This window comes from Chinchilla lanigera, unplaced genomic scaffold (genome assembly GCF_000276665.1).
Source record: "Chinchilla lanigera isolate Chin_1 unplaced genomic scaffold, ChiLan1.0 scaffold00019, whole genome shotgun sequence".
NCBI lineage: Eukaryota > Metazoa > Chordata > Mammalia > Rodentia > Chinchillidae > Chinchilla > Chinchilla lanigera.
The window spans coordinates 8474730-8491622 of record NW_004955420.1 but is presented as its reverse complement, the minus strand read 5'-3'; the positions used below and the strand labels follow the sequence as shown (position 1 = coordinate 8491622).

The 16893-nt window shown below is 40.9% G+C and overlaps 1 long non-coding RNA gene across 1 annotated transcript in view; it reads left to right on the top strand.

The window, feature by feature from the left end:
- Positions 1–16482, top strand: part of LOC106148345 — a 38248-nt gene extending 21766 nt beyond the window's left edge. Inside the window, exons 3-4 of the long non-coding RNA XR_001233694.1 lie at positions 545–799; positions 16344–16482. This is a non-coding gene — a long non-coding RNA (uncharacterized LOC106148345). The remainder of the gene's footprint in view (positions 1–544; positions 800–16343) is intronic.
- The last annotated feature ends 411 nt before the right edge of the window (positions 16483–16893 follow it).

The following is a 16893-nucleotide window of genomic DNA, read 5'->3' as shown; positions in this document are numbered from 1 at the left end:
TTGAACTTTTAAAGAAGCTACTAAACTCTTTCCAAATTGGCTGAAACATTTTACATTCCTATCAACACTGTGTGTGCTTCAGGTTCTTTCCAAACTTGGTATTTTCTATTTTTTTATTCTCATCAATCTAGTGGGTATATAATGGCATCTCACTACTGTTTTAATCTGTATTTCTCAAATGACAGATGATATTGAGCAAATATGCATGTGTTTATTTGCGTTGTGTATATCTTTGGTGAAGGTGTCTGCTAGAATATTTTGTCAATTATATCTTTGATTGAATTGTTTATCTCATTTATAAGAGTTCTAAGGATTCTTGTTATACGCTGAGTAGAAGTTATTTAATAGTGTGTTCAATCAGAGGGCAAGAACCACTAGGTAAACATATGCGTATATATATATATATTTATATATATAGTTTTCAAAAACATTTCACACATTACATGTGTTTTTCAAATTAGGGAATTTGCCTTAATATATCAGAACTGGAGTCTGATTGTACTCTATTTACAAGCTAATAAGTTACACCATTACTGTTTCACAGATGCCAGCAGAAGACATGACACCGAGGATTTAGTATCCATGGCACAGTAAGCTGCGTCAGAGTCAGTACGTCTGGGTCAGTTTCCCCTGCCCCTCAAGGCTCACAGGGTGACAAGGACGACACTGATGGATGTCCACACGTACAGCAGGATGCCTTACAGGAGCGGACGAGGAGTCAGGGGAACTCGCCACTCCAGGACAGACTGTGAACAGCCTGTTGTTTCGCTTGGAAGGAGACATTACTTCATCCTACGAGGTTAGTCATGAAAGCCATAATCCTGAAAAATGGCCTGAGCGAAGAGCGTAGAGCACCTTATATTCTTGCCATTCTCAGCCAAGAATGGACAAGGAGGACCAGGGCTTTCATGGGAGACCTTTTCCTAAAAGCCATCCTTGGCCTGGGAGGGCCCTTGGGAATCAGGAGTGTACACGTTTGCTATCAGTGAGGCTGAATCAAGGTTGTGCTGGTCCTTGTTTGTACACAAATGGAGGTGAGGGGGTATGTTCAGGAGCGACCTCAGGCAGAGGAGAGTAGCTCAGCACCGGATGTGTCCACATGAGTTTTATAGCACCTGGACAGGGGTGACAACCCGGCAGGGGTCAGACTGCCCTCACAACCACTGTTTGACACAGGTGGACCACATGATTATTTTTCTGTGGCAGTGAGTACAGAGGATAGAACCCAAATTGTTCTCCCCCTCCAGATACCTGAGGGTCTAAGGTACTCCATTCCTGGTGTGTCCTGTAAGGTCACCTTTTTTCCCTAAAAATCTCTTATACACACCCAGAGACAGCAAAAGTGAGCGGATCAAAAGCATTTGTATAAAATTTAGAGATCAATTATATCTTCCACCTTGGCCAACGTAAACCTATACAAGGACTTGGCAATAGAGGCACTCGACCAAGGGATCATCATCTTTAGGATCCAAGACTGTGCTGGCCCAACAAGTTTGAATTCCATGAGAGAACTGATTAAGTGTCAGTCTTTATGTCTCCTTCTGGTTTGGCTGGTGCCCAGAGGGTAGGCCAGTCTCATAGATCTAAGGGCGCAGTTAGAGGAGTAAGAGAAGCATTGTGTCCGGAAATGGTCAGAGTGCAATCTCCCATTTTCAAAGTCGGTCTACAACTGCCCCCTACTGCTTTCTTCTTGACCTTTATTTATTTTTTATATTTTAATTTTTTTGTCTCTTTGAGACAGGGTCTCACTATGCAGTTCAGGCTGGCTTTGAGCTCACTTTGTAGCCCAGGCTGGCCTCGAACTTGCAATGATCCTCCTGCCTCAGCCTCCTGAGTGCTGGGATTACAGGCGCGCGCCACCATGCCCGGCTTCTTGATCTTTATATAGAAAGCTGAAAGGAAGTGCTCTCTCGCTGAGCCCTCGGTGGTCCAAAGTTGAGCTCCCGCAGAGAGGTGGAAACTAGAAAAAACATGGAAAAGAAAAAGGTAGGGGCATGTCCCTGAAGCTGTCAGAAAAGAAAATGTTTCAGGAAGGTGTAGACCAATTGATTCTCAAGCTGGTAAACATAAAATGAGGGGCCCATTGGACTTGATAAGAACAATAATTCAGTGTTCATATTTTTGTAGCATTTTTATAAAATCTAAAATGTTTTTCCTCTCACACAAGATTGTGGAAGATAGTCATGATCACAGTTACCCCTCTTTTAATAATCAGAAACCAAACCTCAGATAGACTTTTGGGGATTGGTGAAGGTTAAAAAGGGCTACATAATGATGGCAGACATGTGTCAGAAACAGACTTCTTCATTCTAGCTTGATTCTCTGATTCTAAATCCTGGTTGGCTCAGCGACCACGTGTGGAACCTTCTAAAAATATAGGCACCTGGGACTCACCCCAAGTAGTTCATCATAGAACTCCTAGATAAAGACCAGGGTGTGAGTCTTTAAAAGAAAGTATAGACAATTCCACAAGCACGTACTACAGTTCTGAGAGGCCAGAGCTGAGGATCACTAAATTACCCTATAAAGTGCTCTGAGAAAACTTGAAATTAATCTTTTTAGGATTAAAGTCTCTGTAAGGTTTGGTGAGCTTAGTTCAGAAAGGTCAGCTGAAGCTTGTTTGAGCTTCCCCAGGGTGGAAATGCTAATTAACCCAATACGTTAATACCTGAGCTCAATCTGCTAGGGTGTTTTCTTATAATTAGTCTTCCGCTTTTGAATGGAGAAAGTATTTCCCCACAGAGAGTTCTTTCCTTTGGGACTGAACTTCCACATTAAACTTAGGTATCTCATCAGGTGAATTTCCATGACTGAGTCCCCCAGGTTTGGAATCACTTGGCAGTGATGAGAGATGCAGTTAGCTGGAGTGATGGAGACCACACAGAAGTTTATGCAGGGGCTGGGGATTTAGCTCAGTAGCACAGTGACTGCCTGGCAAGTGCAAGGTTGTGAGTTCGATTTCCGGTACTGGAAAAAAAAAAAAAACCAAAAAGAAAAAAAAGAAGAAGTTTATGCAATAGGCATCATGTCCAAAACATGGGGTCCTCTACCTACTGCAAAAGATAAAACTGTGCTGTGAGGCTAAAGTGAGGATTCAGGCCTGGGGATGTAACTCAGTGGGAGAGTACTACCTGAGTGTGTGCAAGGCCACGGGTTTGATTTCCAGTACCACAAAACAGACAAGTAAGTAAACAGAAAAAAAGTAGGAACTCAGCCTTATTAACAAAATTCTGAGCTTTTAAAAAATTTTTAACAGTATGGGCTCGCTAGGTCCAGAGCACTGATATGACGGATATTTCCATCCTTTCTCTAAGATGGTAGCTTGGTTGTACTGTACTTCTTTTTCTAGCAATGCAAGACTAACCCTGCTCAGTGTCAGATTAGCCTTTGGGAACTCTGTTCACTGCCCATTCTGCAGGGCTTTTCCCACCTCCTACTCTAAGAGCTGGCCGAACACTCGAATCATAGTGAACTTAAAAAAAAGTACATTGATGCCTAAGATCCGGCCATCAGAAGCTTACTTTCCTCAATTGTCTCTTTTATTATCAGTGTCTAGGCTTCTGCGGTAGCTTCCCCACCTTGAGGTTTTTACCAAACTAGTCCATTTTACATATTCTCATCAGGTTAATCTTTTGAAATTCCATCTTGATGAGTTTCCAAGATAAAAGATGAAAAAAAGAAGATCTTCTGCCTACTTCAATCATATACGAAAATTAATCTAAAGTGACCGAAGATGTAAATGTAATAGTTAAAGCTGCAAAATTCTTTTTAATGTATTTTTCTTAGCACCTATTATACAAAACACTGGGTTTCAGTGTGGTATTTTCTTTTTCCTTCCTTTCTTTTTTTTTTTTTTTTTTTTTTTTTTTTTTTTTTTTTTTGGTCTTTTCGAGGCAGGGTCTCACTATGCAGGTCAGGCTGGCCTTAAGCTCACTTTGTAGTCCAGGCTGGCCTGGAACTCCCAACGATCCTCCTGCCTCAGCCTCCCAAGTGCTGGGATTACAGGCGTGCGCCACTATGCCCAGCCCTATTCAAATTTCAATTTAAAAATTTACAGACACTCAAATTTCCATTCTTATACACACGTAAGTAGAACTTACATATATCTGGGAGTAGCAGATACCACTAGGTTCTCTAGACATTTCTGAAACTTTGCTGTCAGCCTACTAGAACAATTATTTAATACCATTCCTGTGTCGTACTTCTTCTTTTGAGAAGGGTCTGTTGCACTCATTTGCCTATTTATTGATGAGGGTGATTTTCTTAGTGTTTTTTTCAGTTCCTTATATATTCTAGATCTTATCCCTCTGTCAGAAGGGAAGCTGGCAAAGTTTTCCTACCATTCTGTAGGCTGTCTCTGCACTCTGCTGGTTTCTTCATTTGCTGTGCAAAAACTTTAATTTGGTGTAGTCACCTTTGTTGATTGTTTCTATTATTTTTTGTGCTATTGGAGTCTTGTTCAGGAAGTCTTTGCCTGTGTCTGTGACTTCAAGGTATTTCAGAGTTTCAGGTTTTGTACCCATGTCTTTGACTCATTTGGGGAGAGCTTATTTACAATCTCAGGACATTCACAATCTCTGGACATTCTAAGCCACCAGCAGGCTGTGATGGTTTCTTTGCGTCTGGGTGGTACCAGCTCTCCAGCCTCCTGTCCTGCATCTTGGCAGTGGGTGGGCAGTTTGGCCCCTAGATGTCCACAGGCAAGATGCAAGGTCGCCACCCCTCCTGATGGAGTAGGAGGAGTAGCAGCCGCCTCCATTGGCACAGCTCCCCGTGGACGTGAGGAGCATGGCTCCCCTGGTCATCTGGTACAGACCATGAGAAGCCCGAAACGGACAAATCAATAGAGAACGTACAGAAGTTGTTGCTTAGAGGTAGGGAGGAAATGTGGAGTTGAGGGGGTAGTGTTTACTTACGTGGGATTTCTCTTTTTTTAGGTAATGAAAATGTCCCAGAACTGATTGTGATTTTGGATGCACACCTGTATGAATATACTAAAAGACAGTGAATTTAACACTTAAAAAATGACCTGCTGAGTTTTTGAAAGGCCTTAGTCCTGTTATCACCATTGTCTATTTCAGGGCTTCTCCTCCGTTTAGTCTTTGGTCTTATCTCTTTCATACTCCTCCCTGTATTAGGTGACAGCCGAACTGAATTTGGCTTCCTCCACATGCCTTGCACTTCTGTTCCTCTTCGTGTTATGCTCTGTCTGCTATGTTTCTGCCTGTGCCTGCTGTTCCTGGCCTTCAAAAGTCTGTGTGAAATGCCTCCTCTGCCATTCCCGCCCGTATCACTTCCCATATAATTCTCGCTCAGTCTTCTAAGCACTCAGTTATGATTGAATAAGGGGAGAACCTTGTATTTTTTCTCCAGTTTCTTAGTACTGAGGTTGCCTCTGTTTAATTGCTTTCACCCTTTCTTCTCAGTAATTGAAAATGTGTGGAAATGAAGTCATGACTGCTTTTTCGGAAACAGAGACAAAAGTTCCCTTGTATTTTTTTGGTTTTATTTTTTAGATAAGGTCTTAGATAAGAACTACCATGTAGTTCAGGCAGCCCTAGAACTCACTGTGTAGCCCAGGTTGGCCTTGAACTTGTGGCAATCCTCCTGCCTCAGCCTCCCAAGTGCTGGGATTATAGGCGTGTGCCATCATGCCTGGCCTCCCTTGTATTTTTTCAGCTGCTCGTGAGAATGTTTGTATGTTGGATAGTTTGCATATAGAATCTAATTATCAAGATCTGTCTCAACCAGAATACACCTGGGTTAAGGGAGACAGGTTTCAGATGACAGTTTGTGACAGATCACCTTTCATCGAGTGTGTGGGATGACAGGCACAAAGAAATCACTCTTGAGCCAGAGTCCTCACTGCCATGTGCAGCTGGTCCCATGCCGTGGCACTGGGAGCTGCTCAGAGGAGGCGATGGACTGGCTCCCAGAAGCCTGTCCCTCCTCTTGCTTTGGCCTAAAGAGTCCTTCTCCTCCTTCACTCAGAGTTGCAAGGGCGCTTTCCAGCTGGAGACAATGAAAGCACAAGAGCAGCCTAAATATTTGTCCTTTACCACATGCTAGTTCTGAAGTTAGAAATGTCAGAGGGACACCATCCTACAAAATCCTCCTGAAGAATTAGGAAGTCTGAAGTGTGCCAACTGTGCAACTTCATGGTCTCAAATTTTATCTTTTAGGAAAACTTGCGAATGCGCTAAATGTTTCTACATTTAAGATGCTGGAAAATTATGTAGTTGTCAGGTTAAGGTAATCTAAACTGCTTTTCCCAACATCCCAAAGCATAATTTTTTTTATTATTAAGAATTACTTAAGAAGCCGGGTGTGGTGGTGCACACCTGTAATCCCAGCAATGGGGAGGCTGAGGCAGGAGGATCTTTGTGAGTTCCAGACTTGCCCGGGCTACAAAGTGAGCTCACAGGCAAGAGGATCATTGTGAATTCGAGACCAGCCGGGGCTACAAAATGAGTTTAAGGCCAGCTTGAACTGCATAGTGAGACCCTGTCTCAAAAAGACAAAACAAAACAAAGTGAGCTCAAGGCCAGCCTGAACTGCATAGTGAGACCCGGTTTTAAAAAAAAGACCAAAAAAAAAAAAAGAAGAATTACTCAAGCAGAGCTGGAGATGCAGCTCACTGTAAGAGCTCTTGCCTGGCATGTGCAAGACCCTTGGTTCCATCACTAGCGATTCTAAGAAATATTACTTAAGTATCGTTATGGTTTAGCTTAAAAGGTCCCAAAGCCTCAGGCGCTCATAGGAGGGGCTTTTGGAAGGAGAGTGGACTGAGGGGTTTTTAGCTGACTTGTTAGGAGGAGCGATCTGGTCAGAGGGGTGGTTTCCTGGAGTAGTGACTGATCTAACTCTTCTTGCCCCTCCTTTACTCTCTCTCTCTGCTTCCTCCCTACAACCCAGGAACAGCCCTCCTGCTCTATGGTGCGTGGTCTTGGTGCCAGGTGACTGTGGATTGAAAGCTTTGGAAACAGTGAACCAAAATAAACCTTTAAATTGTGGGTGTCAGGTACTGTGACAAGATAGTAACTGAGACAGATAGTACATACTACAGTTACACATTCAAGCACCAAGGAAGTATATACCCTTCACATTTGGTTGGTGGAGTGTGGCATTTAATTCATCCTCTTGTATTCTATTTTGTATTCAGATAGACAAGAACATACTCTAGCTACAAAGTGTTCTACCTTGAGTAAACTGCTTAATTTCTCAGAGTCTGTACACAGATTCTTTAAAATTCTGTTTTAGCTGGGTGTGGTGGCTCATACCTGTAATCCCAGCACTCAGAAGGCTGAGGCAGGAGGGTTCCTGGGAGTTTGAGGCCAGCCTGAGTCACATAATGAGATCAAGTCCAGCCTGAATGACATAGAAAGATTCTGTCTCAAAAAAAAAAATGGTGCTGTTTATATGATTAAATGAGACAATTATGATGAACCACTCAGTGGACTGTGCTTGGCATTTAGTCAAGTTTTAACAATTGACAGCTACCTAGAGAAGTGTTTAAATAGATTTTGTTTGCTGTATTCACGTATGTGCCCTTTGGGGACATGTGACAGTTAAATGTGATTGTGTCAACTTGATTGGCTTGGGAGCCACCCTGGGGGTGGGTGGAGCACATTTCTGCCCGTGCATGGGAAGGTCATGAAGGTGACCTTGTACCGTGTTTGGTCCTTCACTCTTTTCTCACTGCCACGGTTTCCCTGCACTGCTTCTTTTTTTTTTTTTTTCTGGTACCGGCAATCGAACTCACAACCTCACACTTGCCAGGCAGGTGCTGTGCTGCTGAGCTAAATCCCCAGCCCTCCATGCACTGTTTCTTGACCACCGTGAACTAAGCATCCTTGCTCTCTCACACCCTTCTGCCATGATGTTTCTTTCTTGGAACCAGCTTACTGTGGGCCGAATCCCTAGGAAATGTGAGACAGTGCAACAGTACTCTGCCATAGAAGGTAAATCTGGGTCATTTGTAGGAAAATGGATGCATGATGAGACCATAATGTTAAGAGAAATGAATCATGTACAGAAGCTTAAACATCACATGGTTTCTTTTATATGAGAAACCCAAAGTATGAGTAGTATAAAGACTGAAATAAGTGACAGATAATAGGGAACAAGGAGAAAAGTTTTTGCATATGGGAAGTGGACAAAGAGATGGATGGGGGAGGAAGGAGAGAGGAGATGTAAAAAGAATTAAAATGTGTTACGTCCATGTACAAACCCCACAATGAACGCAATCATTATGTATTGCAAGCATGTACTAATAAGAATAAAAACTAAATAATGAAAAAATAAAATTTAAAGTTACCTCTGTGACTCATATTTCCCTAGGACAGTGCCACTATAGCAGCGTGCAAACAGAGACACCCCTAAATATTCCAGGAAGAGCTTTCTGTGTATTACTCTTCTACTGTACCTCTACTCACCATTTTTTATGGTGTGATTTTTGGAATGAGTTAATCCTGTCCTATTGCAATGCAGAAAAATATAAGGGAGTATTGTGTGTTATCTAATGAAGTTCAAAGATCAGTATTAGGATAAAAATTGCATATAATAAAAATTACCCTTGAAAATCCCTTAGGAAGGTCTCAAGATGCCGCTGCCGGTTCTTACCTCTCTCTCTCTTCTAGCATTAAGGCAGATCATGATTTCTTTACTGAGACTGCCTGAAGTAGTTGGACTGTAGTTTTTGCTGTGTCCTAGCAAAATACAAATGTTAAAGTCAGAGTCATCCTCAACCTGGGAAGATGCCTGCTTCTGAGAAGCAGAAGGGACCTGAGGGTCCTGCAGGGGTCTTGGGTTTACATTTCTTGCTCACTGGGCCCCCTGTACCTCATGAAGTGCCACAGAGCGGGCAGTTGCCTGCTGTATTTCACCTCCTATCAATGTTTTTGCTTCTGCTGGGGATATAGCTCAGCGACACAAGTGCCTGCCTGGCAAACATAAGGTCCTGAGTTTGATTCCTGGTTAAAAAAAATGTTTTCTGCTTCTTTTTTGTGTTTGCTGACTTTTGGTGGTTGAATTTGCATACCTTAGCATGTAACAATCTCTCTCTTCTACTGCTCTAATTTTGTGGCTCTATGATTCTAAAGATGTCATTAAAATCCATAAGTAAATCATAAATGAAGTTGCACAACAATGTAAATGTACTTAATGCCCCTGAACTGTACACTTAAACATTATTAAAATGATACATTTTCTGCTATAAAAGTAAAGAAAACATAAGCCAAAGTAAACGTCTCCTTCTGTTAAGTTTTGGGTGTCAGTTATTGTGTCCAGCAATGGAAAAACTGATTAGTATAGAAAATTAGTACCAGAGAAGTGGGGTCATTTCTGTGACTATACCTGACCATGTGGTTTAGAAGCCCTTGGAATGCCTCCCCTGTGGGAGGCAGTTAGAAATGTCTGAAGATGCTGGCTAGATAAGCCTGAGAAAGCTGTAAGCAGAGACTGATGGGTGATGGTCAGAGTTCAGACAATCAGAGTGCTGATCGGAATACAGACTGTGAAGACCAGGCTCATGAAGTTTCAGATGGGAACAAGGACTCCATTGGCAACTGGACTAGAGGCCATGTGTGTTACATAAGCAAAATTTTGTCTACCTTTTTCCCACGTCCTGAGACATTGATGGATACTGAAATTAAGGGTGGCAGATTGATTAACCTGGCAAAGAAAATTTCAAGATAGCTTAATATTCAGGCTATGGCATGCATACTGCTGGCTGCTTTTAGCAGATTTACAGTGAGAATCAAGGGCAAGAAGAGCAGAAAAATTTGAAAACTTTAAATTTGGTCCCAAAGGAAAGCTAATATAAAGTTAGGGACAAAGGGTGTGTGGTTGCTGAAGATATTTGTACCATTAAAAATAAACTAATTAGTTTTTAGAAGAAGAAGAAGGAGAAGGACAAGAAAAAGAAGAAAAGAAGGAGAAGCAGCAGCAGCAGCTTTGAGGGCATCTCAGGAATCAGCAAGACCCCACCCAAGAAGGATTAAAGGTTAGAAGTGCAAACCTTTCATTTAAACAGAGAGTCCCTGGGAAACCTGCTTGAGAAGAGCCTCCTTGGGTTCCTGGGATTCATTTCACTGTGCTCAGTTATTTAGGTACTGAGAGGCCACTGAAGCCATGGCCCAAGGGAGTCTGCCTATTGCTCTTGCTGATAGCAGATGTTGGTGCTGTCCGTGTGATCCTAGCTTTATCAGCATAAAGAACACAACAGTTGTGGGGTCAAAGAGGCTTCCAGGATGGATGTGGCAGTGCTCACCTGTAACTCCAGCACTCAGGTGGCTGAAATAGAAATACTCAGGATTTGAGGCCAGACTGGGATACATAGTGAGGCCTTGTATGAAACCTCCCCACCAAAGAGGCTTCCACTCATATTTCAGAAGAAGGTTTCATAGCCAGGTAGTGTGTTCCTGTGAGGACAGTGTTTGAGGTTGTGGGAATGAAGCCAAAGATGCAATGGAGACCTCAAAAAACTAGAGACACCAGAACTATAGAGCATCTACAGAGGAAAAATGCAGGTTGTGAGTGGAGTCAGCCCCAGAGAGGCCATGTGGTCAACAACCAGCAAGGCCATAGGGGCGGGACTGCCTCATGCTCCTGAAATCATATTTCACCACCATGTGCCCCAGATGCCAGACATGGAGCTACAGCATTTAATGTTTGCCTTACTGGGTGTTAGTCTTGCTTTGTTTCTATTCCTTTTTTCACCCCATCCTTCCTCTTTCAATATGGGAATATTTACCGTGGCAGTTTTACCTTGGGATTATTGAACTTGTTTTTTATTTTTATAGAAATTTACAGCTAAGCATTTGTCTTCAGTCTTAGAAGAGATTTTGACTTAGACTTTTGAAAAATGCTTGAACTATTGAGACTGTGAGACTTTAGGGACAGGATTACTGCATCTTCAGTTGCATGCAATATAGTTGTATCACGTTTGGTGGAATTATGACTTTGTGTTTACCTGGGGATTAAGTATTGTTTAAGAAGATGTATTTCAGTATCAGTTGACAAAGGGTTGAATGTTGTGGTTAAGCTTGATGGTGTCTGTTTGATTGATTTAAGAGCTACCTTGGAGATAGGTTAAACACACTTACGGTTGCTCATGGAGGTGTGATTTGGGATACTATATTTGGCCTCTCACCCCTTCCGCATGGCCATGGTTCCCATCCTCTGCTTCCCGGCCACCGTGAGCTAAGCATCTGCCACATTCCTCCATCACGATGTTTCTTCCTTGGAGCCAGCTGACTGTGGACTGAATCTCCAGAAACTGTGAACCACATTAAAGTCTCCTCCTTTAAGTTTTGGGCGTCAGGTATTGCATCCAGCGATAGGAAAGCTGACTAATATAGGACAGAAAACTTGTCTTACTCATTTCCCAAAATGGCTAGCAATAGTAGAGGTTCTTTTTTTCTCTTAAAATATTCTTTTTCATTTTCATTTTTTATTTTTTGTCTTTTTGAGACAGGGTCTCACTATGCAGTTCAGGCTGGCCTTGAGCTCACTTTGCAGCCCAGGCTAGTCTTGCACGCATAATGATCCTCCTGCCTCAGCCTCCTGAGTGTTGGGATTACAGGTGTACCCCACCACACCTGGCTAAATGTTCTTTTTTATCTTAAAAGTTTTGTTTTGTCTTTTTTTGTCAATTTTTTTTAAATGAATAATGCCTTATCGATAAATTTGATATACTAATTTTTAACATTATAATTCTTTTTTGCATTTAAAGATAAATGATTTCCTTAATTGCCTAACTTTTTATTGGTATAAGAATGAAATTTGCAAGTAGGAGCCTTATTTTCCTTCAGATTAAAAAAAACATGGTTTAGAGATCTGCAGAATAGAACAGTGCTCTCAGATCTTCCAATGCAATGAATCACTAGGGACCTTGTGAAAATGCAGATTCTGTGTCAAGTTAGTCTAAGACAGTGGCTGATATTCTGTATATCTAACAGGCTCCCAGGTATAGCCCAACTGTGGCTCTCCAATCATAGTTTGAATAGCAAGGGAATATACTTAACTCACTGTCCTTTTATTTAATGAGGCAACTTTTCATGAGAAACGCTTCCATGACTACATATAACTCCAGAAACTTCTGGATTCTGTAGACTTCTCCAGCGACTATTTTTAATGGTATCATTTGATGCTCAACATAAATTGCTGTATATTGTGAATTATTATCCCATGCCAAGTATGCCTTATCTTCTAAACAAAACTTAAAGTAGGTAGGAATCAGAGACAAAGCTCGGTAATTTTTTTGTATGCTTAGCTCCAAGACATATGCAGAAATGGCAATATAGATCTGTGCCATGAGGCTCAAAATTAAAGTTTAGATTTAGAGTGATGTCTACTATGTCTATAGATAACATAAGAGTAGAATGCATATTTCTGTGCTGATACGTTCTGCATCTTTGTGTGTGTATGCATTTTACTGATAAGCTGTATCCTCAGCCTGCATCTTTTTTTTTTGTACACGGTTTTGTTTTTTCCTGAAGTCATTCAGCTTGTTTGTTTTCATATAGCAATTATCTGAATAAAGTTTTATATGCTCAGGAACCGTGATATGCAAGCTTTCCCTCCTCACCTTGGCAAGGAAGGCAGTTACTCTATTCTCTTTCTGTTAACTGATGGGACCCCAGAGAATACAGGGATTAGCATCTCACAGACTTTGCTGCAAAGTTAGCATTAGAATGTTCAGCCTCCACAGTGACAGAATTAATTCTTTATTCTGTTGAGGCCTCTTTTCTTCGCTTTTCTATTCATGTGCAGGGAATCTGTTAGATAAAAATCGTGGCTAAAGTAATTATGCCTTCTCAAAGACAGTAATTCCCAGACAAGAAATAATATTCAAAATAAGAGACATCTAAAGATTGTAAAGGAATGATCAAGGCCAAAGGAGAAGATTGATGGTGTTATTAAGCCTGCTTCACCTCCATCTTTTTAAAAAAACATTTTTATTGTAAAATATCATAGATTTGTTTAAAAATGTACATCAATTATTTGCACAACTTAACAAATATTTATAAGGCCAACAGGTCCTCAGATTAAGAAATTAAACATAGCAGGAACAAGGCTCACCATTGCAGTTATAGTTTGGTTTTGCTTTTTCAAAAGAAAAAGACAAAATTGTAGCTAGCTTTGTTTTAAGCAATTCAAGTTAATGTTTTTTTATTTTTTTGGTCTTTTTGAGTCAGGGTCTCACTATGCAGTTCAGGCTGGCCATGAGCTCACTTTGTAGCCCAGGCTGGTCTCGAACTCGCAAAGATGCTCTTGCCTCCGCCTCCCAAGTGCTGGGATTACAGGTGTGTGCCACCATGCCTGGCTCAAGTTTAATTGCTAAATGAGTAAATTAGGTACTAAATGGCATAAATGTTTAAAAATGAATCCTACAGTTTCAAACATCTCTTTCAGTATGTTGAACTCTTAAGGTCATGTTATACTGAATTAGGTAACAGCTAATAGATTCTTGATATGTCTAGGTCATTTCTAAATAAGTTATCTAGGATGTGAGGGCATTCTGGCTGTGATTTCTGTCCCCAGTGATCACCAGGCTGATCTGGCTGGCTAGGCGGGTGTGCCCTCCTTCTGCACTTCTCCATGTGAGTCCCTCCTAAAGCTGCACACTTGGTCAAAGAGGACAAGAGTACCATCTTCCAATACAGAGGAGGACCATTTCTTTGGTCAAGGGCAAAGGAGTAGCTGCAGTCTTCTGCTAGAACTGCCAAACAAGCAAACTCTTTGAAGTTCTTTGCTAGGACTGCAATGGTACAGGAAGGATGCGTGGAAGGTGACTACAAGATCCTGAACAGAATTCTCACCATAGATAGGCACATAGAGGACAGTGAGCAGTGGTGATACTAGGAGGAACTTTGCTCTCAGTGATGGTGGGAAAGTTATGAAACCTGCTGGCAGATCCACAATATGGAAATGACTTGGGAATCGCTTCTCGGCCTTTTGGCTAAGATCAAGTGTGGAAATGACTTGGAAGATCAACTTCATGCAAAAGAATCAGGCAGATCTGTGGCAGGACTGCTGAGGCTGGCAGTTAGGAAACCATGTCCAGTTTTTCTCCTCTTTTCATTTTCCAACCTCATTTTGTTACTTTTCTCTACATAAACTCTATCATACATGTGTTCCCCTCCCTAAGAGCTGTGTTTTGAAAGTATACTGGCTGGCTTCTCCAGTGTAAGAAAGAAGAAGTGTGTAGGGTAAATGATGGAAGATTGTAAAAAGTTTGTGCTGGATGTGTCTTAAAAAAGAAGTTTTATGTGGGATCAGGTTGGCTAAAATTAGAAAGGAATTAATTTTTTCTAAAAATTGAGCACTAATATATAAGAAGTATACTGATGCAAAACCTTGTTAAAATAAAAAGATTTCCTTAAAGTGTTGATTTGTTCTTAAGAACAATTGCAAGAGGTTTTTCTTTGTTTTTTAGCTAACTGTTTTTTAACTAACTGACACAGATTCTGTGATAACTTTTTTGTGATTGTTTTTTGAGACAGGGTATCATATGTAGCCCAGGCTGACCTCAAATGCATGGCAATCCTCTGGCCTCAACTTCCCAAGTACTGGCATTATAGGCGTGCCCCACCATGCCCATTGTAATAACTTTTTGTGCTTTGCAGCCTTTGACATTTTTTGTTATTTTGGTTTTATTTCACAGTTATATGTTATCCTATATTGGTCAGACATTTTAAATCTTTTTGATATGCTTGGCAAATTTCCCCAAATCAAATCCTCACATTAGATCTTTTGATCTCAAACTAACTTTGGGATTTCCCAATGGCTTCTGGAAGTCAAAAAGACATTTTAGGCTTATTTTGATTTTTTTTAATTATATGGAAAGCATTTTCAGTCAAGAAATGGTCAGTCTTATTTATATTATAAGAATGCATTACTAACACATATTCTAAAATTGAATGAGAGTCCCAGGAATCTGATAGGCTTTGGTATATCTTATCAGTCATAAGTCTAATGTTAAAATTATTCTATGGCACAGAAATAACCCAGTTCCTTGGTCAATTGTGGACAATCATCAGATCTTTAACTATGACTTTTTTTTAATGCTGTGTTAGTAACTGAACCCAGGACTTTGCTCATACAAGGCAAGCACTCCATCAGCGCTTTGGCGGCCCACATACTACTATTACTGTTACTATTACTATTACTATACTACTATTACTATTACTACTGCTGCTATTATATAGTATTAGTATACTTATACTAATTTTGAGACAGAGTTTTGCTAAGTTTCCCAGGCTGACCTTGAACATGCAGTCCTCCTGCCTTGGCCTCCCAGGTGGCTGGGATTATAGGCTTGCTTCACCACACCTAGCTCCAGCTAACCACAGCTATTTTAAATCTTGTGCTATTGTTTAGATTTAGCTGGTTTACAAAAGACCTGTGTATTGAAGGCTTGGTCCTTGCTTGGTGCCTTGGGGAGGTGGTGGACTCTTTCTGAGCTGAGGTCTACTGGAAGGTCACTAGTCATTGGAAGTGTGCCCTTAGGAATGGCAAACTCCAGTTTTTTTCACAGTGCTAAGGATCAAACTCTGGGTCTCATGCATAGTAGTGCATGAGTGTGGCATTACCACTGAGCCACACTCCCAGCTCACCTCTCTCATCTTTGTGTCTTGTCATGAGGTGAATAGTTTGCTCTGCCACATGCCCCCACCATGATGTGCTACCTCACCACAGGTCCAAACCAACAAGCCCAATAGATCATGGGTTGAAACATCCAAAACTGTGACCAAAATAAACATTTTATTCTGTAAATTGGTTATCTCTGGTGTTGGTTTCAGTGATACAGAGCTAACATATCCTGTTGTCCATAGTTAAATTGCTTTATTCTAATGCCCTTCTGGAAGGTTTTTTTATTTTTGCAAACAACTATAATCTTGAAGTATTGTGTTTTTCTCCCTCCCTTCTTTCCTTCTGTCCTCTCCTCTCCTCTCCTCTCCTCTCCTCTCCTTTCCTCTCCTTTTCCCTCCCATCCCCTCCCCTCCCCTCCTCTCCCTTCCTCTCCTCCCCCCTTCCTCTCCTCCCCCTCTCTTTCTTTGTGTTCATGGATTGGAAAACATATTATCATTTTTATAAATTTCTTTTATTAGTTTTAATGTTTTGTTTTCTGCATTTAAGGAAACTTTTAAAAAAACTACAGTTTTTTTTTTTAAACAACTTGGAGATCAATACTTTTATAAAGCAAAAATGGAAACATTTACTTTTCTTCCTATTTTCTGATCCCTTCAGAGTTTGGAATACATTTGTGAGTATTCTTACTTTTATGGTAATATAGTTATTTCCATAAATCTAGTAGCAATCTGTTATTTTCATAACAGATCTAATTGGAAACACTGGCTTTGTGTTGGGATGCCATATTTAGGAACGTGCATAGAATGCCTGCTGGAAGTGTCACCCGCCTTACACTGAGTAAAAGCTGTCAGCGCCTGGCTCGCCCAGAAACTTCAGGATATTAGGCACTGCAGGTAAAGTCTGAAATCTGCCTTGGTTTGACTTTCTTGCCTTAAGCCCTTTAAATGCTCTATTTGAGATTGTAAAATTCTCAACAACACATATTTTTATTTATTTATTTATTTTGTCTTTTTCCTTTGTTGTGTTTTGCTCTCCTTTGAAAGAATAATTCTACAGTTAAAATTTCACAAACAGTAGTTCCCTTGGGTAACTTGACTGAGTGTTCAATCTGTCACATTATACCTAGATTTTTAAAAAAAATTTAAAATTATTATTATTGTTGTCTTTTTGAGACAGGGTCTTGCTATGCAGTTCAGGCTGGCCTTGAACTCACTTTGTAGCCCAGGCTGGTCTCAGGTTTGCAGTAATCCTCCTGCCTCAGCCTCCCGAGTGCTGGGATTACAGGCAAGTGCTGGG